We start from the raw sequence: 27,711 nt of genomic DNA on the forward strand, positions 1-27,711 counted from the left end.
ATGGCGTATAAAGAACTACTCATACTTCTGATCCCTTGCATTCTTTTTCTCGTGTTGGGCAGCAGCATCACAGCCGAACAAGCTTCATCACCTCTTGCAGCTCCATCCACGAACTCAACAGTCCCTTCTAGACCATACAGGACAGGTATGTCTCTTGACTTGGTAACAATGAATTAATCTTTCTTTTGCTTGAATTAATCAATTTCTCATTCTAAATTAAAAGTTAGTACTCAAACCCCGTATTTTTCTCTGTTCCATTTTCTTCCCGCTCCATTTCCCTAAGTTCTTCTAATAGAGGGTGGTGGATCCCACCCGGGGAGTGTGTTCGGGCAGGGATAGGGTGGTCATTTCCACCCCCCTCTATTAGCGGAACTTGGGGAAATGGACCTGCACATGAAATGGAGCAGATAAAGGTCCTTGAACCCCTGAAAATTATCCTCTCCAATTCCTTAAAGCTCGGCAATGCGGCAGTGCAGCAGTACTAGGTGGAGATGCCGAAATATGGCAGCTCGAACATATGACAGTGATTGGATGTCTAAGCTGCCATGTGTCAGCATCTCCACCTAACACTACCGCACTGCCGAGCTTTAGGAATTGAAGAGGATAATAATCACCTCAAACCCCACCCCCAACCCCCCCCAAAAAAAGTGGAAATTTTTAGTATGGAAAAAAAGGGATTAAATTAACATAAGATTTTAAATTTGATTTATGCAGGTAAATGGAGAACTGTAACTATCTTTGTCCTCGTTGTTGGTAATGTTGCGACATTTATTGCAGTCCTAATAATCTACGTCCCTTCTCTATGTATTGGAAAGAGAAAACAAAAGTTCATACTTGAAGGTGAGAAAATCTGGTTTATAATCTTCTTCATCTTTCAAAATTCATTGAGATACCATGTCTGGGAACTTTTCTATATATCATGGATTCATAAACCCCTTAATACAGTCTTCGCTTAGGCATGGGACTTTGGACCCAATAGGCTAGTGTACACTGTAGTTCTCACTCAAGCCAGCCCAGCTTCCCCAATTAATGTTGTCTAATTTAAAGGCCCTGTTTGTTTGCCGGGAAAAAAATGGGGTGAGAGAATTTTATGTTTTTCAATAAAATTCTAAAAGTTGTTGTTTGGATACCGGGGTGGCAGAATTGAAGGGACATGAATGCTTTACCCAAGGGGGGGGGGGTTGTCTACCTAGGTATGGCAGCCCACATCTCCCACCCCACCCCTCCTCTCTCCAACCCAAAGTCCCATCATTTTAAAGATTCGACTCCTCTCCAGGGAGTTTAGTGCCTATGGAGTACCCAGGATGCATCCAAGGGTTGGCCTGTGCCACACACATCTTGGCGCACGCCTAGGGATGTGTGCAACACAGTCCAACAACTGGATGCTCCCTAGGCGTGTTGGGCTCCCTGGAGAGGAGCTCAATCCTCATTTTGATGGATCTTTGAGGGGGGGAATCAATTATTAGTATGTGGGGCCTACAAATCCCATCATTCCCTTCCCATTCCTTTCATGTTCCCTCACCCCATTAGAGATGGGTCTCACCCTTTTAACTATCCCACCACTTTTTTTCTTGTAAATAAATAGGGCCAAAGGGAAATAGAAGAAAAGAAGATATGTTAACGTACATAACTAAAATGAAAACTTTTGTAAAAGTTCTCACTTTTTACATTGCAACTAAATCTGATTAATATTAAATTATATTTTTACATTGCAACCAACTCGCTTGGATTTGAAAAAGAAACTTAGCTAAAACAATCATGATTACAAAAGTTTCATTTTTCTATCAAACCATGCATGCATGTTTCATAATCTACTCCTTCCAAAATTCAATAAAGTATCCATGACAACTTGAGAAATTTATATTGAAACTGTAAGTGCAATTCATAACACCCAAGGGTAAATCTATATTCATTGAATTACTATTGATTAGAAAATATATACTTATTAGATTTATATATTATGTTTAGATGAAGATGATCAGAATGAGATTATACGTGTCGACTCCTTACATTTCAACTTCGACTCCTTACAATTCAACTTTGATACAATAAAAGTTGTGACAGACGACTTCTCTGATGCAAATAAGCTTGGACAAGGAGGACTCGGAAGTGTTGGACAAGGAGGAGTCGGAAGTGTTTATAATGTACCAAATCTTTCCTTCTTTTTTTTTTTTTTTTTTTTTTTCTATAGGTCAGCAAAGATTGGATTAAAAGAAAAAAAAAAAAAATTACAAGTCATTAACGTCTAGGCATACCTAGACTACTAAATCTTAATCTAGCTCGCCCCAAAACATCCGCCAACAAATATATTATATTTCAGTACTATATACTGTGTCAGGTTTCAAATACTTGAAGAAATTTTAAAACCAACATCGATGAAAATACAATTTTCTTATCTTCTAATTTATATTTTATATTCAGGGTACTCTTTTAGATGGACAAATGTTGGCTGTGAAGAGGCTCTCAAGAAATTCTGCACAGGGAGATATAGAATTTAAGAATGAGGTTAAATTAGTGGCAAAGTTGGAGCACAAGAATCTTGTTAGGATCCTTGGCTTCTGCTTAGAAAGAGAGGAAAAGCTTCTCATCTATGAATTTGTGCCAAATAAAAGTCTTGATCACTTTATCTTTGGTTCGACTCTCTTCCTCCTTTCTTTGAACTTTTACTTTGATGAGCAGATACTATATTATTTGAGTCATACCATGATCCTTCTTTTGGAATCATGTACATATAGATCCAATCAAACGCTCACAATTGGATTGGGAAGAACGTTACAAAATCATTGAAGGCATTGCTCGAGGGATTCTTTATCTTCATGAAGATTATTCATCAAGATCTAACAGCCAGCAATATTTTGTTAGATGAAGGGATGAATCCAAAAATTGCAGATTTTGGCATGGCAAGGCTTTTTGTAGTTGACCAATCTCGAGCCAATACTAATAAGGTTGTTGGAACATAGTAAGTTCAAACTCCTTGAGCCCATTGATTGTAATGTCGTTTAAGAAGTTTCAAATGAAAATTTATTTATTTCACCTCACTTCACCTCTAACGAAACAGGGCCTAAATGTTTCTGACAGAAGCCAGTCCATAGTAAGTTCAAACTCCATGAGCCCATTAATTGTTATATTAAACTCATCCTCTTAACTTGAAACAAATTAATAGACTGAAATGGAATGCAGTGGATATATGGCACCAGAGTACATAATGCAAGGACAATTCTCAGTTAAGACAGATGTGTTTAGCTTTGGAGTCTTACTAGTAGAGATCATGAGTGGCTAGAGAAACAACAATGTAGATCATTTAACTGGGAGCATGGAGGGCGGCCTTCTCAACTATGTAAGTTGTAACACTTACCAGCTTTTTTTTTTTTTTTTTTTTGGCGCTAAAGATCAGCAAAGTATTGTATAACTTAGAAAATAAGACATAATGTACATCAAATGACCAAGCTACCAAAGAAATTCCCGCCCCACCTTCGGCATGGCCATCAGCAGAGAGTGAATTTCAAAAACAAAATCAAATAAAAAAAACCAGTCATTGGGTGAACCTATATCTAGGTCTTAATTGGCAATCCCAACTTAATTCCTGGTTAATACAAGATTACAAGATGGGATGGAGTTAAAATGAGTATTATGAATCATAATTCTTGACTTTGATATGCAAAATCAATTAATTTTAAATTTAAACGTGTTAAGTTGATGCATTGACGAATGGTACAGTTTCGGCATTGATAGATCCAAAAATGAGAGAAAATTATGATATGTCTGAAGTGATAAGGTGCATTCACATTGGACTATTATGTGTTCAAGAAAATGTATCTAACAGACCCACCATGGCCTCTGTTTTTGTCATGCTCAATACTTACTCTGCCTCTCTCCCATTGCCTACAACAGAAGCCTTTGTAATGGGTAGCAAAATCGAGTTTGATGAATTTTTCAGGAATGATATGATTCAAGGGCAACAAGATCAGGTCAATCCACAAGTCAGTTAGAAACAAAGTCGATAATTGAAGTATCAATTACCGCCTTATCTGGTCAATAGTGTCAGCGAAAGAACAACATTACTACAAGGTATTTTGTATCATTTGCCTATTTGCAATTTGCAGTATTTCAAGGCACATCTTCTTCTTGTTATTTTTACTTCGGGGATGATTGTGTTAGATTTAAATGTATTTAATATATATTTTATTTTATTTTATTTTAAGTTTCAAAATGTTTTGATTGCTTTGTTATAGTGTGGGACCCATGTGATCAAAGAAGTAATTCCAAAGGTTGTAACATTCTATGGATACCCTAAAGTCTATTCATGGTCACTATCATGAGTGGGAAGGTGGGTCAAGGTTATTGAATGAGATTGATTTTTCAATTCATGGCCATAGGTGATGTCTCTCCCTTTATGGGGTATTAAGGCTTTTATGGTCCTTAGTGGAGAATGACCCCTTATGGGGTTTTAAGGCCTTTATGGTCTTAGTGGAGAATGAATGAATTTTAAGGTCATTCATAACCCTTAGTGGGGAATGACCATGAATTTGGAATTAACCTCCAATTCATGTCCATATTCATGTCCATAAATCTTATTCTTCAATTTGGTCATAAGTGGATGATTATTCTTGGGAATTCCAAGGGAGTGCAAGGATTGGTCTGAGGCCTATATAAACCCAACCAATTGCTTTGTAAGAGATATCTTTTTGGATACATGTTCATGCCCATACTTATCAATCACTAAGAGTATTATTCTCTCTCTCTCTCTTTTCTTCTAAGTATGTTAGAGGGTTGCTGTGTTGAAGCTCTTGGCTCCTTCAAGGGACTAGAAGGACTGCTTCATCTTCTAGTTGGAGGTTGTTTTATCTTGGGGTAGTAGTGCAGAACACTCCTTGGCAGTAGGAGGCATCAATTACCTTAAAGGCAGCACAACAAGTGTCACTCAACCTCAAGCTTGTTCAAGTTGTTGCGGGTGTGGTTCTACATCAAATCCAAGCTTTGGTCTTCTCATTTCAGCCAAAGGTCAAGCCTAGTTTCTACTGCTTAATCTATTGTATTGCAATTCGTGTTGTTTCAATTATTTGTAAGGAATTGTAATACAATTACTCAACAAGTTTAAGGTAATTGATATTATAAGATCTCATGGCTGATCTTGGAGTTGTAAGCAACAAGGGTGATGCTTCGAACAACAACACCGCTGATGGAGCTGCCAATGAAGGAAATCCTTCAAACACAAGTATTGAAGGAGCAATCAACAACCAAGAAGGCGGAGTTCCTGTTAGCCGCAATGGTAAGGAGATTCCTCTTTTCCCTACCGTTGACTCAATTCCCACCAATGTTATCCCGTCGGTGACGGAGCTTATCCCGGATTTGGGTAAGATGAGGATTATCTCTGAATTTGACAAGATCGAACAGTTTGGAGGTCAAAACTTCAAACGATGGAGGCAAATGATGTTGTTTACATTAGCCCAAAATGGGGTGGTATTTGCCTTGACTGAACCCATGCCGAAAAAAAGTAATGATCCTGAAAATGAGGGCAAAAGGGTGGCGTGGATTCAAGCAGATTACCAGTGCAAGAATCGAATTTTGAATGCATTATCAAATGACCTATACCATGTGTATAGTTCTTTGGAGTATGCATGTTCGATTTGGAATGTGTTGGTAAAAAAGTACTCTCTTGAGGATGCTGGTTCAAGGAAGTACTTGGTGGCTAACTTTCTAAGCTTTGCTATGAAAGATAGTGACACCGTCTCAAACCAAATTGATCAATTTCAAATTTTGGTTGAAAAGCTAGCCAAGGAAAAGATGGTTCTACCGGAAGAATTTGTGACCAGTGCCTTGATTGAAAAGCTTCCATCTTCTTGGGATGCATTTAAGGCGTCTATGAAACACAAGAAGAAGGAGTTGACTCTAGACCAATTGATTGTAAGGATCAAAATTGAGGAGAAGAACCGGCACAAGGACAAGGGTGAAAAAGACCTTGGGGAAAGACGCCTAAAAGCGAACTTGGTAGAGACCAACAAATAAAACAAGAAAAGGAAGAATCGTCAAGACAATGATGAACCTTTTTTCAAGAAGAAGAAACTTACTTGTTTTGTGTGTGGTAAGCTAGGACACTTCAAGAAAGATTGTCAGTTCAGGAAGAAAAATTCTGAAAAGGTGAACCTAGTTGAAGATAATGTCTTTATTGCTATGGTCACGGAAGCAAATTTGATTGAAAAACCAAAAGATTGGGTATTGGATACCAGTGCCACAAGACATATTTGTGGTGATTTGAAGATGTTTTCCTCTTATTCCATGAATACAGAGGATGAAAAGGTATTTATGGGGAATTTTCAAGTGCTCCTGTTATGGGAAAAGGAAAAGTGACTTTGAAACTCACTTCAGGGAAGACTATGGTTCTCACTAATGTTCTTCATGTGCCGGATATTAGGCGCAATTTAATTTCAGTTCCTTTGCTTAATAAAGTAGGAATGAAATTGGCTTTTGAAAGTGATAAGGTGGTTATCACTAAAAACAATGTTTTTATGGGGAAGAGATACCTTAGTGAGGGGTTGTTTGTACTAAGTGTTGAAAATATTGTAATTGAGAAAACTAGTACTTCTTCTGCTTACATGATTGTCTCTTCTAACTTTTTTGATTTGTGGCATGGTAGGTTGGGTCATAGTAGTGTGAAATATATCACCAAACTATGCAAGTTAGGCATGATCACCGATAAGGTGGAATCCCCGTAAACAAGTGCATAACTTGTGTAGAGGCAAAGTTAACCAAAAAATCTCACAAGACTATGGATAGGAAGAGTAATCTCTTGGAATTAATCCATAGTGACTTATGTGACTACAAGTCATATGAGTCTAGGGGAGGAAACAACTATGTCATAACTTTCATAGATGACCACTCTAGATATACCATGGTGTATTTACTCAAATCAAAGGATGAGGCCAGAAATGCGTTCATATCTTACAAAATGGAAGTTGAAAATCAACTTGGTAAGAAGGTTAAAAGACTTAGAACTGATAGAGGGGCTGAGTACTTTAACCTTGATAAGTTTTGTGAGAAAAATAGAATTATCCATGAAACAATCGCTCCATACCAATCGGAATCAAATGGGGTTGCCGAAAGGAAAAATAGGTCTCTTAAAGAGATGATGAACTTTATGTTATTGAGTTCAGATGTACCACTTGATATGTGGGGGGAAGTCATGCTATCAGCATGTTATCTATCAAATAGAATCCCATATAGCAAGACTGGTATGGTTCCATTTGAGAAATAGTTTGGTAGGAAACCAAGTCTAAAACATCTACGGGTTTGGGGTTGTTTGGCTAAGGTGTTGTTACCGGATTCCAAGAAAAGAAAATTGAGACAAAAAACATGTGATTGTGTGTTTTTGGGTTATGCTACAAATAATACGGCATACCGGTTCATGGTGATCAAAGCCATGGAAGATGTTATTGAACCAAATAGCATCATAGAATCAAGAGACGTTGAGTTTTTTGAAAATTTATTTTCCTTTAAGTCCATCTTACCTATAAGTAAGGATAGTCAATTGACTAATGGGAAAATTGAATCAAATGAAAGGGTTACCAATCAAGAATTGAGTAATGATGACGAAAGTAGGCCTAGGATGAGCAAGCGACTCAAAAGACCCACATATACAGATGATGAGTGGCTTCTCTATTTAGTAGACAAGGATCCTCTTACATACAAAGAGGCTATTACATCACTGGATGCTGTCTTTTGGAAAGAGGCAATCAAGAGTGAACTAGATTCAATCTTGGCGAATAACACTTGGGAATTGGTGGATTTACCATTCAGGTCCAAAACTTTGGAAACCAAGTGGATATTTCGAAAGAAATTAAAAAGTGATGGGTCACTTGATCGTTTCAAGGCCAGACTTGTTGTCAAGGGTTTTAGGCAAAAGCCTAATATTGATTACTTTGACACATTTGTCCCGGTGTCTAGAATTGCCACGATAAGGGTTATGTTGGCAATGGCGTCAATATATAACCTGGTCATCCATCAAATGGATGTGAAAATGGCATTTCTTAATGGGGACTTAAAGGAGAAAATTTATATAAAGCAACTAGAAGGTTATGTTGTAATTGGCCAAGAGCGAAAGGTTTGCAAACTTCGAAAATCCTTATATGGATTGAAGCAAGCACCGAAGCAATGACATAAAAAATTAGACAATGTTCTAATTTCAAATGGATTCGTTGTAAACGACGCTGAAAGATACTTATATAGCAGGTTTCATGGTGGTAGGGGTGTATTCATACTACTATATGTAGATGATATGCTCATAATGGGAACAAACTTGAAAATGGTTAATCAAGCTAAGAAACTTTTGATGTCTAGTTTCGACACAAAAGACTTAGGAGAGGCTGATATGATCCTTAGGATCAAAATCACCAAGCAAGGAAATCATATTTCATTATCCCAAGCCCGTTATGCAGAAAACATACTTAAAAAATATGGGTACCATGAAGTTTCAGCGGTTAAAACACCTTTTGATATGGGGTGTCACTTGAAAAGGAACCTAGGTGAACCAGTAAATCAAAAAAGATATGCTCAAATTATTGATTCGATCATATAACTAATGAATTGTACGCGTCCAGATATTACCCTTGCGGTAGGAAAGTTGAGTCAACATACTCATAATCCAAGTAAGGAACATTGGAGCGTGGTTGATAGGTTATTAAGGTACCTAAAAGGCACTATAAACTATAATTTACACTATAGTGGTAAACCAACAGTTTTGGAAGGGTATTGTGATGCAAATTGGATTTCGGATACAAACAAGTCCTTAGCTACTAGTGGATATGTGTTTACACTAGCAGGCGGTGCAATCTCATGGAAGTCCACGAAGCAATCTTGTGGGATAGGCTCTACCATGGAAGCTGAGTTCATAGCCTTGGAAAAGGCAGGAACGGAAGCCGAATGGCTTAGAAACTTAATGGCGGGTATTCCATTGTGTCAAAAATCGACGCCATCGGTATCACTACATTGTGATAACCAAGCGGCTATACATCTAGCTAAGAACCGGATATACAATGGTAAAAGGAGGCACATACGTCTCAAACACAACCTTGTGAGACAGTACATAGATGAAGGAATGATAGCTATCGATTATGTGAAGTCAGAAAGTAACCAAGCTGACATGTTCACAAAGCCTATGTCTATCAAGAACTTGTGTAGTGCATCTACAGGAATGGGATTAATGCCTAATCTATAGGTCATGTGATGGACACCCTACCTATGTAAAGAGGCTAAATGCCTGAATCAGGTTCAAGGGGTACAAATGAAATCACCAGTTGACCAGTTTTGCACTACTACTTATATAAATATTCATTCCAAGCTGTAGATGGTGAAAGTAGTACTACCACAAAGAAAGAGGTTGAGCGGTAAAGCTCTTAATTAGTCTCCTCCCAGGAAATGTGAGGGTGTGTCAATTGTGGTGTACACCAGTGATTAACCTAAGTGAATATAGGGGGTGTGGCCGCCGCCGATGAGAACTTATAGGCGAGTTCTCTAAAACATTCACGAGTTCAAGATAAGGGATATGGCCGGTTTAAAAGTCCAAAGTGATTTTATGATGGGTACCGCAAGAGTCGATCTATGGGATATAGTTGATGGGACGGTCAACTACACCAATGAGAAAAGGTTCAAGGAGTCTGACTCCACCTCTACTCTGTAGCGCGGTTCATTAGACCTAGTGTAGGTTCAAGTCTGGAAGACACCTACAACGATGTGTCCTATAGTGTCTAATTCAGTCACAGCATGTGTGTCTCGTGTCGTTTTAAAACTTGTGGGGGATTGTTAGATTTAAATATATTTAATATATATTTTATTTTATTTTAAGTTTCAAAATGTTTTGATTGCTTTGTTATGGTGTGGGACTCATGTGATTAAAGAAGTAATTCCAAAGGTTGTAACATTCTATGGGTACCCTAAAGTCTATTCATGGTCACTATCATGAATGGGAAGGTGGGTCAAGGTTATTGAATGAGATTGATTTATCAATTAATGGCCATAGGTGATGTCTCTCCCTTTATGGGGTATTAAGGCTTTTATGGTCCTTAGTGGAGAATGACCCCTTATGGGGTTTTAAGGCATTTATGGTCTTAGTGGAGAATGAATGAATTTTAAGGTCATTCATGACCCTTAGTGGGGAATGACCATGAATTTGGAATTAACCTCCAATTCATGTCCATATTCATGTCCATAAATCTTATTCTTCAATTTGGTCATAAGTGGATGATTATTCTTGGGAATTCCAAGGGAGTGCAAGGATTGGTCTTGGGCCTATATAAACCCAACCAATTGTTTTGTAAGAGATATCTTTTTGGATATATGTTCATGCCTATACTTAGCAATCACTAAGAGTATTATTCTCTCTCTTTCTTTTTTTTTCTAAGTGTGTTAGAGGGTTGCTGTGTTGAAGCTCTTGGCTCCTTCAAGGGACTAGAAGGACTGCTTCATCTTCTAGTTGGAGGTTGTTTTATCTTGGGGTAGTGGTGCAGAACACTCCTTGGCAGTAGGAGGCATCAATTACCTTAAAGGCAGCACCACAAGTGTGACTCAACCTCAAGTTTATTCAAGTTGTTACGGGTGTGGTTCTACATCAAATCCAAGCTTTGGTCTTTTCATTTCAGCCAAAGGTCAAGCCTAGTTTCTACTGCTTAATCTATTGTATTGCAATTTGTGTTGTTTCAATTATTTGTAAGGAATTGTAATACAATTAACCAACAGATTGTTTAATGTGTTTCTTTCTTATAATTTTGGAATATTCAAATTTTGTGTATTGTTTTGGCTAGTACTGTATAGGATACAAATTTAAGTGACCCTCGATTTTTGTTTTCAAAGTCCCAATTTAATCCAACTCGTATTGTGCAAAGGCTATTGCTCAAATATGCATCATGAAAAAAACAGGTTATGGTACAAGACATAAATAAGCAAGCAATATGAGAAAAAAACAAAACCACTACCAAAGAAACGATGTCAATAAATAAGTCATTCAAAACTCGTGGGGCAAGTTAATTTTGAACAATGGCAAAGAATAACATTCTAAATGCAATGCGATAACTATAAGATTGTTCAAGGTGCATCAGAAACTTGACTTCAAAACTTTTAGAGAAAATAACCGACGAATCTGAAGCAGCATTAGAAGTAACTTAAAATATATCAGTAGTGAAATTCAGAGAACTTTGCCTTCGGGTGATCGCAAAGGGAATGAAAGGGGTTCTTGGAGAATCATTTGGAAAATCTTTCACGCAGGGTAGGATCACAAATTATACAGAAAAAGAAACCTTCTTGGAATTGATTCTTATTTTCCGATGTCATGCTAAAGTTATTGGCACCTGGTCAACATAATAAAAAGTGATTGAGAGTGGAAGCAGTAGAGAGAAAAGCATTTATAAGCACAGCACCTGTAGTTGTGCATCCCGCTCTTGGTATCTCTTCTCTTTTTTCGTGAATTTTCTAGCAAGAAATCTTGCTTAGGAAGTGTATGCAAATGAAGCACAATCGCTTTGGCTGGAAGAATCTCGATGGCTTGTCTCACATCTTCTCCGAAACCATCCAACAAACTCTCCTCCACTCTCAGTTTGTCCTCCTCTTCATGCGCCTAATTGCTGTTATTAAGAAGGGAATGGGTTGTTTATGCAAGGAATGTAACCCAGATAAGTGTAATAGGAACTTCAACAGAAATTGAGATGGATGCCTTACGAAAGACACTTCAATACCGAGTCGGACCCTTTCAGTTAGTAAGTTTGAGAAGGGCAATAAAACGGGTATGGATACATACGACAATTAAATGTGTTAGATTTCAATAATACTTTTAAAAAAGGGTAAAGTACACGTACCCCCTATAATGCACCCAATATTCCTCGTACCCCCTAAGCTTTTGATAAGTCCACGTACCACCCCTCAATATTCCACGTACTACCCCTGCTTTATCCCCCTAATGCCATTTAAGTCCACATCAAGTATTAAATACTATAAAATGATCAAACTACCCTTTTTTCTATCTTTTTTTAAATTTGAAAAGACCTAATTGCCCTGACCTATTTGCTAAAATTTGAAAAAACTAAAATGCCCTCATCTTTCCCAAATCATCATCATCTTTTACATACCCATCACCACCACCACCACCACCACCACGGCCACTATTCTTAGAGAGCTAATGTACGCACTACGTAAACCACCACCACCAGCCCTGGAAGGAGCTCGAACTGCAATGGACGAAGCTCTGAAGAATACCAACAGTCTTCGGCAAATGCAGATGCTAATCATACGATCTTACCAAGGTGAAATTTATGGTGTTTTGTCGCAATTTCCGGCGGGTCTTCTCTCTTGTTTTCTTTCTCCTCTCTCTCTCTCTCTCTCTCTCTCTCAACCTCCACTCTATAAATATAAACCACTCTTCCCACTTTACACCACATTTAAAGGCATTCCCTTAATCTCAATTCTTAAGTCCCAACCCTCATTACAGAGAGAAACAACAATAACTAGAATTCTCTCCTTCCCACCCTTTAGCTCTCACAGTCAAGTCTCTCTCCATTACTAAACCAACAAGCTTGGAAGCCATTATATTACATTAGGCAAAAACGTAATTCATTTTGAACATTTTGAACCATTAAATCTTCTTCTTCAAAGCTTTTATCTTTAATCCTTTTGGGGAAGAAGATTAAGAGAGACAAGGAGTGAAAAGGGTAGGATCAGAATAAATGGAGAGAAACCAATTCGTTATCGAAGCAGCGGAAGTTAAATCAATGGCGACAGAATCAGGGCTTTCAGTTCTGCAACTTCTACCATGCCTTGTGAAATCAGCTTAGAAACTTGTCAGGCCTCCAATATCCAAGTACCATGTCGGAGTCGTCGGATTAGGTTCCGATGGCCGGATTTTCCTGGGTGCGAACGTTGAATTCCCTGGTCTTCCTCTGCACCATTCAATCCACGCAGAACAATTTCTGGTGACCAACGCTGCCATCCATGGCGAGACACAACTGAAATACATCGCCCTCTCAACTGCCCCCTGTGGCCATTGCCGCCAGTTCTTGCAGGAGATTCGTGGCACTTCCGAGATCAAGATCCTCGTCACCTCGATCGAAAATGTCGGAGGAGACCATCAAAACGGCGAAGAGGAAGACGAAACCTTCTCATTCCGGCCTCTCTTCGCCTTCCTCCGTCATCGATTCGGCCTCAACGATCTCCTTGACAGGGATGTCCCTTTGCTACTAGAGCCACGTCACAACGGTCTCTCTTTCATCGACGACAACCACCACCACCATGAGAACAACGTCATCAATGAAAACATCAACTGTAACGGCGATGTTGCAGATCACGACGAGAAGTTGATCCGTGAGAATATACGAATAGTGGCGGTGGTGGTGGAGGTGGGTATGTAAAAGAAGATGATGATTTGGGAAAGATGAGGGCATTTTAGTCTTTTCAAATTATAGAAAAGATAAAAGAAAGGGTAGTTTGATCATTTTATAGCATTTAATATCTGGTGTGGATTTAAATGGCATTAGGGGGGTAAAGCAGGGGTGGTACGTGGAATATTGAGGGGTGGTACGTGGACTTATCAGAAGCTAAGGGGGGTACGAAGAATATTGAGTGCATTATAGGGGGGTACGTGTACTTTACCCTTTAAAAAATCTGACATATTAAAACATGTACGGTAATAATACAATACGTGTTTAATATGGCTACCTTGTATGTAAAAATATGGATATATATTCACAATGTAACAAACATGCACCACCTAGTAAACAATACAATACTATGTAGACAATGATTTTATAAAGAACAAACCTCACAACTGAAATAAACACAATATAATATCCCTTATTCGATTCAATGCTAAACTTTTGGTATGCACTATGCAAGACATAATATCTTCCAACCATATAATTAATATCCCTTATTCGATTCAATGCTAAACTTTTGGTATGCACTATGGAAGACATAATATCTTCCAACCTCCTCAAATTTGAGTCTGTAAATAAATCATCACCCGTTAGGGTGTTATCTGAACGGAGATGGGAACGCAGCGGAAGAGGATCTCGTATAGGCTTGGTTACAAGCTTCATGAACTCGAACGATCTTCGAATATCTCGAAAGATTTCTCCATAGAGAACTCCATACCACAAATCCTTGGGAAGAGATGGAATCCCAAAGAGAACACAAAAACATTGGAGAGAGGGAGATTGGTTTCTTACATGATCTGGTCTTACGGTTAAAGACTTTCTATTTTAAAGCCAAAACCCTAAGACCTCTGCCCCTATTTAGACTCCCACTGAGAATCAACCAAAAGAGGGAGAAGAGACCCAACCACCTAGCTAAGTGGTTGGTTCTCTCCACGCGCAGCGAGTTGGGTCGGGTCCGGCCTGCCCCTTGTGGTAGGCTTGGACCAAGCCTGGCCCCATGTTCGATTTACATCTCCCACTCGCCCACATAGGGCGTAATAGTTTAATGATGCATCTAAATCTCTCTCAATTGTGTAACTCTTCATACAGGAAATGGGACGTGCGACCTATCGAGATAATACAGGGTAGGAGTACTATATCAAGCTTCATTCTAACCAACATAGTACATCACTCACAAACAATCTCGAAATACCCCAAACAGTCCAATTACAACAGATCTAGCACTCTCGATCGCTCATGATGAGTAGTGCTAACCCTTTGTATGCAATGTATTCATGACTACGTCGATCACAAATACGACAAGTTGCCCGGGCAATGAGTCACAAAACAAAGGTGTAATTTCGGATGGTTTTTCCCTAAACCCCTCATGTCAATCCAATTATTCCCAATAGCATTCCCAATCGTGTCCCGCTGGACCGCATCATTTATGATCTTAAGGAGTACGTCAAAGTAGCATCATTGGGCGTCCTCCTGATGACATTGTCTCAAGTAATAAGGGTACTGAGGGATTAATATAATCCACGTGGCTCACACACACAGTGACGAAGTAGGGATCCATTCAGTCACTCTCACTATTGGTCGGTATAAGTACATGTAGTATGATATGTATGATATGGCGTAACTCCCACTGAGGTGGGCATGTCACTCTTGAAAAATATAAACGTCATATGGATCTTAGTCTAGTCCATTCGTCAAGCGCCTAACCTGAGCTTCTAGCGCAGTCACCCTCATGGTTTCTACCTAAAACCTCACTTCTGGCTTTTCACAGCTACATAGAAGTGTAGTATCTTCTAAGTTGGACTAGATAAGGTCTCATCTTAGCTCTAACTAAGGCGCCTTGAAGTGCAAATGCTTATAGGCTCATCTTGCATTCTGTCTATAAGTGCCATGGCGAGTCACCCGTATGAGTGGGTCGACTCAATGCCTGGTGACATCTTTACAATAATGAATGTATACACACAACATTACTCAAACAAATATTCTCATTAATAAATGTAAGAGGAATATAAATAAATGTCCATCCATAAAAGTGTCCCAAAAATACACATCAAATCTGCCTGAGTCCCAGTTCCTAACATGAATTAGGAAAACATCTCTGGCAATGGGCTTAGTCAAAGGATCAGCCAACATATTGCTAGTAGAGATATGTTGCAGAACAACATCACCTTACGCCACCATGTCTCGAATGTAGTGATATTATATGTCAATGTACTTGGCTCTTCCAAGAAACTTGGGGTCTTTCGCAATTGCAAGCGCTGTCGTGCTATCACAATGTATAAGCACAACATCCTTTGAGTGAGCAAAAACACTAAGTCTCTGCAATAACCTTCTAAGCCAAATGGCCTCCTGAACTGCCACTGAACATGCAACATACTCTGACTCCATCATGGATAGGGCGATGCAGGTCTGTTTCTTGCTACTCCAAGTAACAACTCCTCCTCCTAGGACAAATGCATACCCTGAAGTGGATTTGTGCTCGTCTCTATCACTAGCCCAATCAACATCATTATAGCCTCTCAGCCTCAAGTTTGAACCACTGAAGGTGAGCAAGAGGTCTGGAGTCCCACGTAGGTTTCGAAGGATTCTCTTTACTGCCTGCCAATGAACTGGTCCATGGTTAATCTGATAACGGCTAACCATGACAACAGCGAAATATATATCTGGACGCATGCACATCATCGTATATATCAAACTGCCTACCACTTCCGCATAGGGTACTTTGGACATTTGGTTTCTCTCTTCATCAGTCTTAGGGTACTGGTTTAGGCTCAAAGTGCATGCCTTGCCCATTAGAGTGTCTATGGGTTTCGAGTTGTTCATATAGAATTGATCTAGGACTTTCTTTATGTAAGTCTCTTGAGACAAACTAAGAAATCTCCTAGTGCGGTCCCTCACAATCTTCTTGCCCAATACAAAGTTGGCCTCACCCATGTCCTTCATCTCAAAAGTAGAGGACAACCACTCTTTAGTGGCAACAATCAACTCAATGTCATTCCCAGCCAGCAAGATATCATCAACATATAAGGATAGAATAAGGAAACCTTCCTTGGACCGTTTAACATATACGCAGTGGTCTTCTTCAATCATTTCAAAACCTATAGATGTAATGGCATGATGAAATCTAATGTACCACTGCCTGGACGATTACTTAAGGTCCTAGATGGAACGTTTGAGATGGCATACTTAGTGCTCTTGTCCCTCTTTCTCAAAACCCACAGGTTGAGCCATAAAGATCTCCTCGTCCAGTTTTCCACTGAAAAAAATAGTTTTAACGTCCATTTGGTAGAGTTCCAATTCCAACTGTGTGACAATGGCTAGAATGAAGCGTATAGAGGTCATTCTCACCATAGGAGAGAACGTCTCATCGTAGTCTATACCCTCTCTTTGGGTATATCCCTTCGCACTAGGGTACTTTGGACATTTGATTTCTCTCTTCATCAGTCTTAGGGCACTGGTCTAGGCTCAAAGTGCATGCCTTGTCCATTAGAGTGTCTTTGAGTTTCGAGTTGCTCATATGGAATCACTCTAGGACTTTGTTTATGGAATTGCTCTAGGACTTTCCAACCTCCCCACTCTTAATAGCATCCTTGAACGAAGTTGACCTCCACCATTGCAGCAACTCTCGATCTAACCTCCTTGAACGAAGTCGACCTCCATGTCGATCACCACTACAAGTGCCAACCTTTGCTCCTTAAACGAAGTCGATCTCCCAAGTCGATCACCACTGCAAGGGCCAACCCTTCGCTCCTCAAATGAAGCCTAAGTCGATCAGCACTGCAACTCTCTCTCTCTCTCACTCACACACACACACACACACACACACACAAACCTTATTATTCTTCTTCAATTTCTTTCATTAAACATCTTTTACTTCCTCAAACTTGATTTTTATGATACTGGATCTGGGGCTAATAGTACTGCATGATAACACACCACCTCAATGGTCACCAAAAGAATTCAAAGAGGAGTCTTCAAATAACAAAAACTCTTCAAACGTCTCTTTCCTAGTTTCTAGATAACAAACTCATGTATATCCCTTATCTCTTGTAACAGTCATAAAGACTACAAATTATTTATAAATATAGATATCCTCAAATCCTATTATGTTTCAAACACTTACACTGTAAAACCTCACATGGATGGTTTGATTAAGATTATGTGTAAAAGTCTTTGGTCATGCTCTGTTGATTTTCTCTGTATTGGTTGAATTTCACTATGCTTTTGTTATTAGTGGTTGAGCAAGTTTCGCTTTGGTATTCATAAAACCAAAATGTTAATCTTTGAGCACATTAATCAATGGTTTCTAGTACTATAAACCCCAGATCCAGGGTTAATCTTTGAACACATTGTAATAAAGAAATTCCAGTTATGGTTAACATATTGTAATTAGTGGTTTGTTTAAGATATTGATTAAGCATCTCCTCATTTGGCTTTGTTGATTTTCTATGGATTTTCGTCCATAGATCATTTCCAACATTTATATATTAAAATGTTTGATTGTATACTCATCAGGGTTTAATGCTTATGGATTTACTTCTTCACTAGTTTTAGGGATTTTTCTAGTAAACATTTTATTAATTAGATAATCTCATTTGTGTACTCTGTTTATAAATTTCTTCATATTGAATGATGATGGAAATTCTATCAAAGCACTTAGCACCTGGATGGTGATGATTCTACTCTAGATCCACTAGGATGATTTTATCAACAAGAGTATGTCAATCAACTCATGCCTGCTTATTTTCGTTGTACCAACTAGGACTGTAGGAATTATATATTGGATTTTAACAATCATGCTTAATTGTCTTGTTGACTAGAATTCATGGGTGTGAAATGTTCCAATGGGTAAAAGAGGAAAGACATTGCTCTCCAACCTAACAGACTCCACTTACACCTAATTGTCCGGAAACCTCCATATATGTCGCTCTTTCACCATCATTGGATATTGTAGACACTGAATTTTGTCACCCCCCAGCAATGATGACAACAGGACACAGACAGACATCGGTATCTCTCTCAAGAAGGACTCTTGTCCCTACAACTAAATCAAATCACCCTAACATCCCTAAAATGACTTATAAGACCCTTTACCAAATGCTGAAGGAGGTACTACTCACCTTCCCCAACCACGGCGGTCCTGCTAGCCGATTAGTGGGCAATTGGGGTCTAGGGGGGCAAGCAGCCCCCCTACGGGGGGTGTAGGGGGGCGGAGCCCCCTGACAGAAAATTTTCTAAAGAAGAAAACCCACAAAGACCAAGCCCACGGGCCCAAATACCTTCTAGAACCCAGAAATGGCCCATTTGGAGCCAACAAGTGAAATGAGGGGGTCCACACTATCCACGGCGCCGTGGACAGTGTCCCACGACCCAGTGGAGGTCCCCCAAGACAAGGGTGTATGGAGCCACAGCGCCGCAGTGGTTTTCGACGTCAGCCTGCTGACGTCACCCACGGCGCCGTGGAGGACTTCTCTAGCCCAAGCTGTGGGACACCCTACCCTATAAATAGGAGGGTCCCCCTCCCTCCAAAACATAGTTTTTTCGGGCAGAGAGACCCTCCCAACTCATTTTTTTACCCCTTTTGCCCAATTCTCTCCCTCTTGAGCGTCTGTTGGAGCGAGACTCCAAAGGCATGGGTAGATCCTTTGATTACCCACTCAAGTAAAGAGTGGTTCTTATCCCGCAACTTCGTTATCCCGTCAGTGTACGGATAATGAAAAATCCCCTTCGCAGCCGTTATTCTGTCTACATACAGATAACGAGAATCCCTTATGTAGCTGTTGCTCTGCCCGAAGTGAGTGACGAAATCCATCTCATATAGTCCTTACTCTGTCCGACAAGAGAGAAGCAAGTCGATCTTCTGTCTCCACCTGAGCCATGGGACATTGCATATTTCATATTTGGTACATTTTCATTTATTTCTTGTATTTCTTGACAGGTATCTGTCTCTTTCCTTCTTATTATTTTTGGAGTAATGTAGAAAATTAAAGTAATTCGCTTTAGTATACATAGTAAATGATTTCTTCTTTGTCATGATTAGTACATCATAACCTAGCCTTACATGTTAGTATAGGATATATTATTAAGGGAGAATATTCGAAAACAAGCATCTAGTAGAAAGATCGATTTATCCGGGCGAGGTGGGTGCCTAACATCTTCCCACTCTCGTAACCTGACTACTTACCCTGAATCTCTAACTAGACCATATGGAATCACGTAGCCCTTTCCGCTAACCCTGGATGGGGCTACACCCATTGGGTCCTAGGCCCTAATCCTAGGTGGTGACTTCATTTCTTTATGAAGTATGATCCCAATCCCCATGCTGATATGTCGGAACGATACGCCATTATTCATCGAAGCCAATCCTTATCGCCATAAGGCTGAGGAACCCTCGTCTTGAGGGCCACAGTACTTACAGATATATCAAAGGATATTTGAAGAGAGCAATAAAAGACTTTGAAAACCGTACAAGGATGTTGAAAGACGTCCTTGAAGCTATTAGCAAACTAGACTTGAACAAAGATGTAGATTAATATCACCTAATGAAGCTTCAATCTCCAGTCTCTCCGTTTACTAAACTTGTCAGTTTTGACAATGTCATAATTGTAATAGTTTTTTATTTTTAGTACAAATGAATACATTCTCATAATTATTTTAAGGAAAAGGAATTTTAAAGGTATTTTTGTAATTTTTTGTTATGGTATCTTGCATGGCAATGACACTAGAAAATTATTTCGGTTAATAATGGTAAAGACATTTCTATAAATATTGACAACAATATTAAAAAATTGTTTCAGAACAGGTTACCAAACGCCCTTGCTATTCTTTTTCTATTCTAGAAAGAGGTATAGAACATATTTGCCATACCCACAAGACAGTTTCAAAACAAAAATGATGGTTTTACCAAAGAACAAATTTCCTCGACCGGACATGTTACCAAACCCAACCCAAGTTGGATTTGGATCCTCTGTGGCCTGGGGTTGCGTGGCCTTCGTGACTCATAGGCCACCACATGGATTTGATGCAAATTTGAATGGTTGGTAGATGATGGCATGGTATTTTGGAATTTTGAGCGGTAATTTTGAATTTTGAATTGAGCTCATCTACCAATCATTGGATTTGCATCAAATCCACGTGGCGGCCTATAAATTGAGCGCAGCACGATGGCTGCTCAACCACAGGCCGCAAAGGATCCAAATCTGCCCAGGCCTACCTATTTGAAAATAAAAATTTATAGTAATGATAACTTATTAGCTGTCAATGACTTCAAGTAGAGGGCAGGCCTTGATGCAACAGTAAAAATTTCTCTATTGTGATCAAATGATCTTGAATTCAAGTCTAGAAACAGTCTCTCTATAAAAGCTTGGTAAGGCTACATTATGACCCTCCCACCCTTTTGGTCAATGATTACAAGTCTCAGTCACAGTCACTGACTTGAATTCTTTTTTTTTTTTTCGGGTTTTTATAAACACTTATTTCAATTCCCCTTGATTGGTGGCTGGGCCTAGGATTTTTATCCTCTCAGTTACATTGCCCGTACTTGACGTCAAGTACGGGAAGTGCAATTGAGAGGATAAAAATCCTTGGGGCTACCTATCCATCAAAAGAGGTAAAAATAAAAAAAACCTTATCGGCAACCATCAAGTCTCATGGACGCGGTTGATCTTTTGGGATTGGTGTGTGATTTGTGTGATTATACTTTCATAAAAACAAAAAATAAAAAATAAAAAAAATATCTTAGCGACGCCACTGACTTCATTTTTCCATGATGGCGGCTGGGCGTACCTATCAGAAGGTTAAAAGAAAAGTCTTATTGGCAGCCAATGACTTCCAAGTCTCCTTGAATTCTATCTATCACACGAAAAATAAATAATAATAAATAAGTGCTTTTTAACAGCCAATCGTTGCTCAGACTTTGCATGTTTTCTACATCAAGTAAGGAAAACTTTATCGGCAACCATCAAGTCTCAGACTTTGCATGTTTGCTATCCGCCCAATAAGTTCTAGCAAGAACCATGACGATGAAAGGTTGAAAGGTATACAACCAAAAACAACTTTTTCCACACGCTTGTGGAAGAATTCCTAACCTAGAAGCACTAAAACCATTTCACCAAAATGAACCAATGTACACGCTTGTGGAAGAATTCCTTAATACTGTCCAACGTTGAAAACTGGTCAAATGCTTAATTTCACCAAAAGTATCTTCTTAATCTCCAGATCCATAGTCTTAATTAATTTGGCTCTCCTCCAGAAGTGGCAGGAGTGAGAGGATTCAGCCTGAATCTAACTCCTCTCAGATTTCTTATCCGGTCAGGTTCGTAGGTTTCTCTCATAGGGGATCGAGAATGACGACTTCACCCCCTGCCCGAACACACTGCCCGGGTGGGATGAGATCATCATTTCTGCCCTCCCTATGAGAGGAACCTACGAACCTGATCGGGCAGGGAATCGAGAGGAGAAAAATTGATCTTGCCCAGACAAAAGCAGAAGTGTTTGAATCATTTCACAGGCAGACCCCCCCCCCTGTTTTTGCTAGGCTGGGTCCTTCAACTCTCGCCACAACTAGATGAGAACTAGGTCCCATATCGTTCTGGTATGAAGGAATTTACAAATCTTCTTTTTAATTATGATCCTTATTAAACTTCTAAATCACACACAACCTTTAATTATAAAAGACCTTAATTTCCAAAACATTTCTTTCATCTTCAATACCTTCTCTACAAGTGATGGCTTATACACGACATCTCATACCTCTACTCTCTTCCATTCTCTTGCTCGTGTTGGCCAACACCATCACTGCCACTCCCACTGCTTACTCCTGTACTTATCTTTTATATCCTAATCACACCTCAAATAGCAACACATACCTATCCAACCTCAACCTTCTCCTTCGTTCTCTATCCTCTCATGCTAATGCTAGTGCTATGTAGAGGCGATATCACATCCAAAGATTGCCAAACTTGTGTGGAAACCGCTAGTGCAGAGATCAAACCACTTTGTCCCAATAATACAGCAGCAGTAGCTTGGTACGACAATTGTATGATACGGTACGCGAACCAATCCATCTTCTCGATTTCGGAACAAGAACCATTCCGTTATGCTCCTGCTCCAAATGATGTTACCCAGTTGGATCAGTATAATCAGACAGTGGCAAATTTGCTGCATCGGCTTGTGAATCAAGCTATTAATGGTTCTTTTAGTACTACTATCAAGTATTATGCATCAGGTGAAGTGAATTACTATACAGGGTTTGACAATATTTACGGATTAGTTCAGTGCACACCTGATATAACTTCGAATGAGTGCAATTATTGCTTAACTGGGAGTATTAATCTTGATATTCCAAGGTTACTGTATCCGAAACAAGGTGGGAGAATTCTTAAACCAAGTTGTAATGTAAGGTATGAGTTCAATAGTCCTTTCTATCAAGTAGCTCTATCACCTCCTGGAACTCCTCCATCAACGAATTCGACAATTACTACTGGTATGTATGTCTTTTGATTTGATTACAATGAAATTTTATTTTTAGATTTTGTTGGCCTAGAATTTTTCCTGCTGTTGCCCCGAAAAAACGCATTTTTGGGGGGTTTAGCCTTAATTGATATTCTTTGATCCTTTCTAAAAACTTTCTTAGAGCTTCCACATGCCCCTGGCTAGTCTTTGACTTGACAATCATATCATCAACATAGACTTCCATTTCCTTATGTATAAGGTGGTGGAGTACTATGGTTACTGCTCTTTGATAGGTTGCCCTAGTATTCTTGAGTCCGAATGACATCACCTTGTAATGAAAATTTTATTTTAGATTTGGTTGGGGAAGAATGGACAACCACAAGGAAGAACCCGTGCATGATCGTAACCAAGATTGTTTGCCATGGATTGGCAAGACTGTTTACATCCACCCACCTGAGAGAACCAAAGATTTTTCCACTGAACCTGCAAAATTCCACACCACTCCTCCACCGTACAAAGTGTTTCCTTTTGTTTGTGTCCAAGTTTTTCCACACAAAGAAATATTTAGGGAACCCCAAAACCCTAATCCTCATGTAATTACAATCTATCACCGTGTGTGTAATTAGGGGTGCAAGTTTGGCTCTGATGGGCCGAACCCGAACAGAGCCTGGGTTGAGATACCCAAACCCTGAGGGCCGGTCAAAAATGATAATTTTCGGCCCTCAGTCAGGGCCGGGTTAAGGTTGAGGCCTCGAGCTGAGCCTGGCCCAGCCCAACCGAACCCGGTCTTCTTCATGTTCTTTCTTTTTTTTTTCTTTCTTCTTCCCAGCTTGGCTAACCCATGCATCTCCCTCCCCCTATGGTCAAGGCCAATCAAGGTCAACCCGCCCAAGCTTGAGGGTGTGTCAGGGTTGGATTATTCTGGGCCTAAGTTTGGACCGGGCCTGGGCTCAACTAAGGAGACTCAGGGTTGGGCTAAGGTTTTAAAAGGCCGGCCCAACCCAACCCTATTGCAGCCCTACATGTAATGGACCCAAAACCCACCCAATCACAAATAGCGACTTAATTGCAATTATGTGGACAATTAAATTCGCATTCTAAAATTTAGTACTCCCAAAAAAAAAAAAAAAAAAAAGAAAATTAAAAAAGGGGAGGGGAGGAATTAAGTACTCAAAAAAGGGATTAAATTAACATAAAATTTTATTTTTGATATATGCAGGTAAAGGGAGAAATTCAACTTCAGTTATAATTATCCTTGTTGCTGTTAATGTTGTGACATTTATTATAGTCGTAATAATCTCCATCCTGTATCGACGTGTTCGAAGGAGGAAGCTCAAAGATGAATGTAAGAAAGTCTGGTTTATAATTTTATTGTTCTTTTCAAAATTCATTGGATTTGTGAACCTTTCCAAATTTATTCTCATCGTCTAAATACCAATTAAAAAGGGTGTGACCAGATTTACTTATTACATTTACATATTCTGTTTAGATGAAGATGATCAGAATGATATTACATGTGTCGACTTCGTACAATTCAACTTTGATACACTAAAAGCTGCGACAGACAACTTCTCTGATGAAAATAAGCTCGGAGAAGGAGGATTTGGAGCTGTTTACAAGGTACCTTGAAGATAATTTAAAACCAAAATTGATGAAATTACAATTTTTTTTGTAGCTTCTAATTTATATTTTATATTCAGGGTACACTTTTGAATGGACAAATGGTGGCTGTGAAGAGGCTCTCAAGAAATTCTGGACAGGGTGAAATAGAATTTTAGAATGAGGTTAAATTAGTGGCCAAGTTGCAGCACAGGAATCTTGTTAGGATCCTTGGTTTCTGCTTTAAAGGAGAGGAAAAACTGCTCATCTATGAATTTGTGCCAAATAAAAGTCTTGATCACTATATTTTTGGTTTGGTTCTCTTCCTCCTTTCTTTGAACTTGAATCTTTTGGGGTGCCTAGCCAAATAATATTACCTAATTTTCTTAAACATGATATATACTTCTTTTGGGATCATGTACGTATATGTAGATCCAATCGAAGGCTCACAATTGAATTGGGAAGAACGTTACAAAATCATTGAAGGGATTGCTCGAGGGCTTCTTTATCTTCATGAAGATTCTCGAGTCAAGATTATTCATCGAGATTTAAAAGCCAGCAATATTTTGTTAGATGAAGAGATGAATCCAAAAATCGCAGATTTTGGCATGGCAAGGCTCTTTGGAGTTGACCAATCTCAAGTCAATACTAATAGGGTTGTTGGAACATAGTAAGTTCAAGCTCTTTGAACCCATTGATGGTACTACTGTTTAACAAGTTTTGAATGAAAATTTTATTTTATATCTGATATGGAATGCAGTGGATATATGGCGCCCGAGTACGTAGCGCAAGGGCAAGTCTCAGTTAAGATAGACGTGTTTAGTTTTGGAGTCTTACTGCTAGAGATTGTGAGTGGCCGGAGAAACAACAGTTTAGATCAATTAACAGCGAGCTTGGAAGGAGGCCTTCTCAACTATGTAAGTAGTAACACTTTATCAACCATTGAAGAAGTCTGAATTCTAAAAGTAAAGAGATTTGGTGCTGACAAGTATTCTGAGTCATCATTCTTGACTTTGATATGCAAATTCAATTAATTTTTTTTTAGGTTAAAATGTTTATATATGTTGATATATTGTTGTAGGCATGGAGAATATGGACAGAGGGTGCAGCTTTGACATTGATAGATCCAACTTTGAAAGAAAATTATGAAAGATCTGAAGTGAATAGGTGCATTCACGTTCGACTTTTATGTGTTCAAGAAAATGTCTCTAACAGACCTACCATGGCCACTGTTGTTCTCATGCTCAATAGCTACTCTGCTTCTCTCCCACATCCTACATCAGCAGCCTTTCTAATTGGTAGCGATTTCAGGATGGGTGCATTTTCTACGGATGATTCAAGGCTAACAAGATCAGGTCAATCCACAAATCAGTCAGAAACAAAGTCGATAAATGAAGTGTCAATTACTGACTTATCTGCTCGATAGTGTTGATGAAAAAAGAAACATTACTACAAAGTGTTGGGTATCGCTTACTAGTCCCACATCCTACATCAGCAGCCCTACTTAAGTGCAATTCATACTAATGCAAGGCACATCTTCTTCTTGTTATTTTTATTTTTTGAAGTTTGGTTAGTTGTACTCTTTGTTTTCCTTACTATGTTCTGTTTGGATCCATGTAGCCGACCCCATTAAGTTGGGATAAGGCTGAGTTTTTTGTTGTTGTTGAATAAGTGTGCAATATAGGTACCTCATTAGCTCTTCTGAAATGTAATAAAAATCCATTTGCGATTGATGTAGTAATACACTTGAATCATTGATGTAAGATGCATGAGAATGAAGTAATTGATGTAGAAGAATCTAGCACATAGGGTTGAGTTGTATTGGATATTTTCTTTATGGTTTTTAAGCGCCCCCTATTAGGGGTATTTTGGTCATTTTAAATGGATGATTTGTGAACGTGTTCGGAAGTATGGGAAATCTCCCGAATCCGCAGATACAAGATCTTTTTGCCTTGAGGGAGATTAATCACCATCAGAGCGCCCTCTGGGGTAACGAAATGATGTCCCTGCAGTTTCAAACACTTCAGGAGAGAATTCTAAGTGCTCTCTCTCTCTCTCTCTCTCTCACTCATTTACTCTATTCTCCCTACTTTATCTCTCAATTCACTAATTTAAGAGTTTTTTGATTTCCACCTCTCTTGTTGATTGAGCACAACCAAAGTGTGTCCCAGGCCCACTAAGTGAGTGTAACAACTACTGAAAGGCCTAAGTGGTTATTTCATCTTGGAGGTCAATTCGCAAGAACCATTATTCTATCATAGGGGCTACTACGATCTTAAAAAGAGTGGTCAGTGGCATCACTAACACATACCCACAATTAAGATAAAAATAATAAATATATAACATGCAGAGAGCAGCGGAAGGTTCTGTTGATTTGAACAAGTTTATATTTACAGTCTATAGAGTTTTGTTTTCCACATTCCTGAGTTACATTCCCCAAAGTAACTCACCCATAGCTAAAAGCTAACTGTACAAGATATATACTGTGGATCATATCTATCAAAAGAATAATATAAACATCAAAAAGAAAAAGAGTTCCACGTCATCAAGGCCCATCTTCCAGGGAAATCCTAATCACCCATGTGAGAGGGGTCACACCCCTCTTGGTCCAAACCAGAATGCTCATGATCATCATCAATCTCCGCCTCGAAGTAATCCTCCCCGATATCATCATATCCACCTACAAGATCATTTAAAAGAGGGAATTCCACAAGGATGAGCTCCACTGAACCCAATGAATGAAAATAAATCATACAAGCAGTAACAATCAAAGATTCATAAGTGTATGATATTCAATTTTAACTATTGCTTCCACCTAGCAACAATGTCTAAGTCTCTAAGCTTGAGCTACGGTAACGACTGGGGAAACATTCGTGGCTTCTTCTGCACCTCACCGCACCAAGTCCTCAGCCATTACCTTGGGAGCCCACTCAGATCATGGTATCGCATACCACCCATTGGCAGACCCCAAAAATCATAGCCTACCCTAACCTGGGTAGAAGACAACTCCTCAGACATTAGGGAGCGATGATCACCCAACACCTGTACCCCTGTTGGTAAGGGCTGTAGCACCAGGGTGTGACGTGTCACACCCCTATCCCGACAAGGGATAAAATACAATATCAGGGTATGATTGGGGTGACACGCGTCATCCCACCTCACCGCCAGGATCTCGATGCAGTGGCCAACTCACAGTCATAAACCAATATTACCATACAATAATATCAGAGTGCGAAAGATAAAGGAATATTAC

At 39.3% G+C, this 27,711-nt stretch overlaps 1 long non-coding RNA gene and 2 pseudogenes across 1 annotated transcript; 2 read left to right on the forward strand and 1 right to left on the reverse strand.

Moving 5' to 3' along the window:
- On the forward strand, nt 1-25,908 carry LOC122640155 (annotated as a pseudogene).
- Nucleotides 1-27,711, forward strand: part of LOC122640396 — a 75,334-nt pseudogene that overhangs the window by 16,044 nt on the left and 31,579 nt on the right.
- Nucleotides 3,728-22,220, reverse strand: LOC122640399. Its single transcript, XR_006329655.1, has 3 exons — nt 22,210-22,220; nt 21,157-21,159; nt 3,728-3,870 (listed from the first exon to the last, which is right to left on the reverse strand). It is a non-coding gene; the product is annotated as an uncharacterized LOC122640399 (long non-coding RNA).

This window comes from Telopea speciosissima, chromosome 9 (assembly GCF_018873765.1).
Source record: "Telopea speciosissima isolate NSW1024214 ecotype Mountain lineage chromosome 9, Tspe_v1, whole genome shotgun sequence".
NCBI lineage: Eukaryota > Viridiplantae > Streptophyta > Magnoliopsida > Proteales > Proteaceae > Telopea > Telopea speciosissima.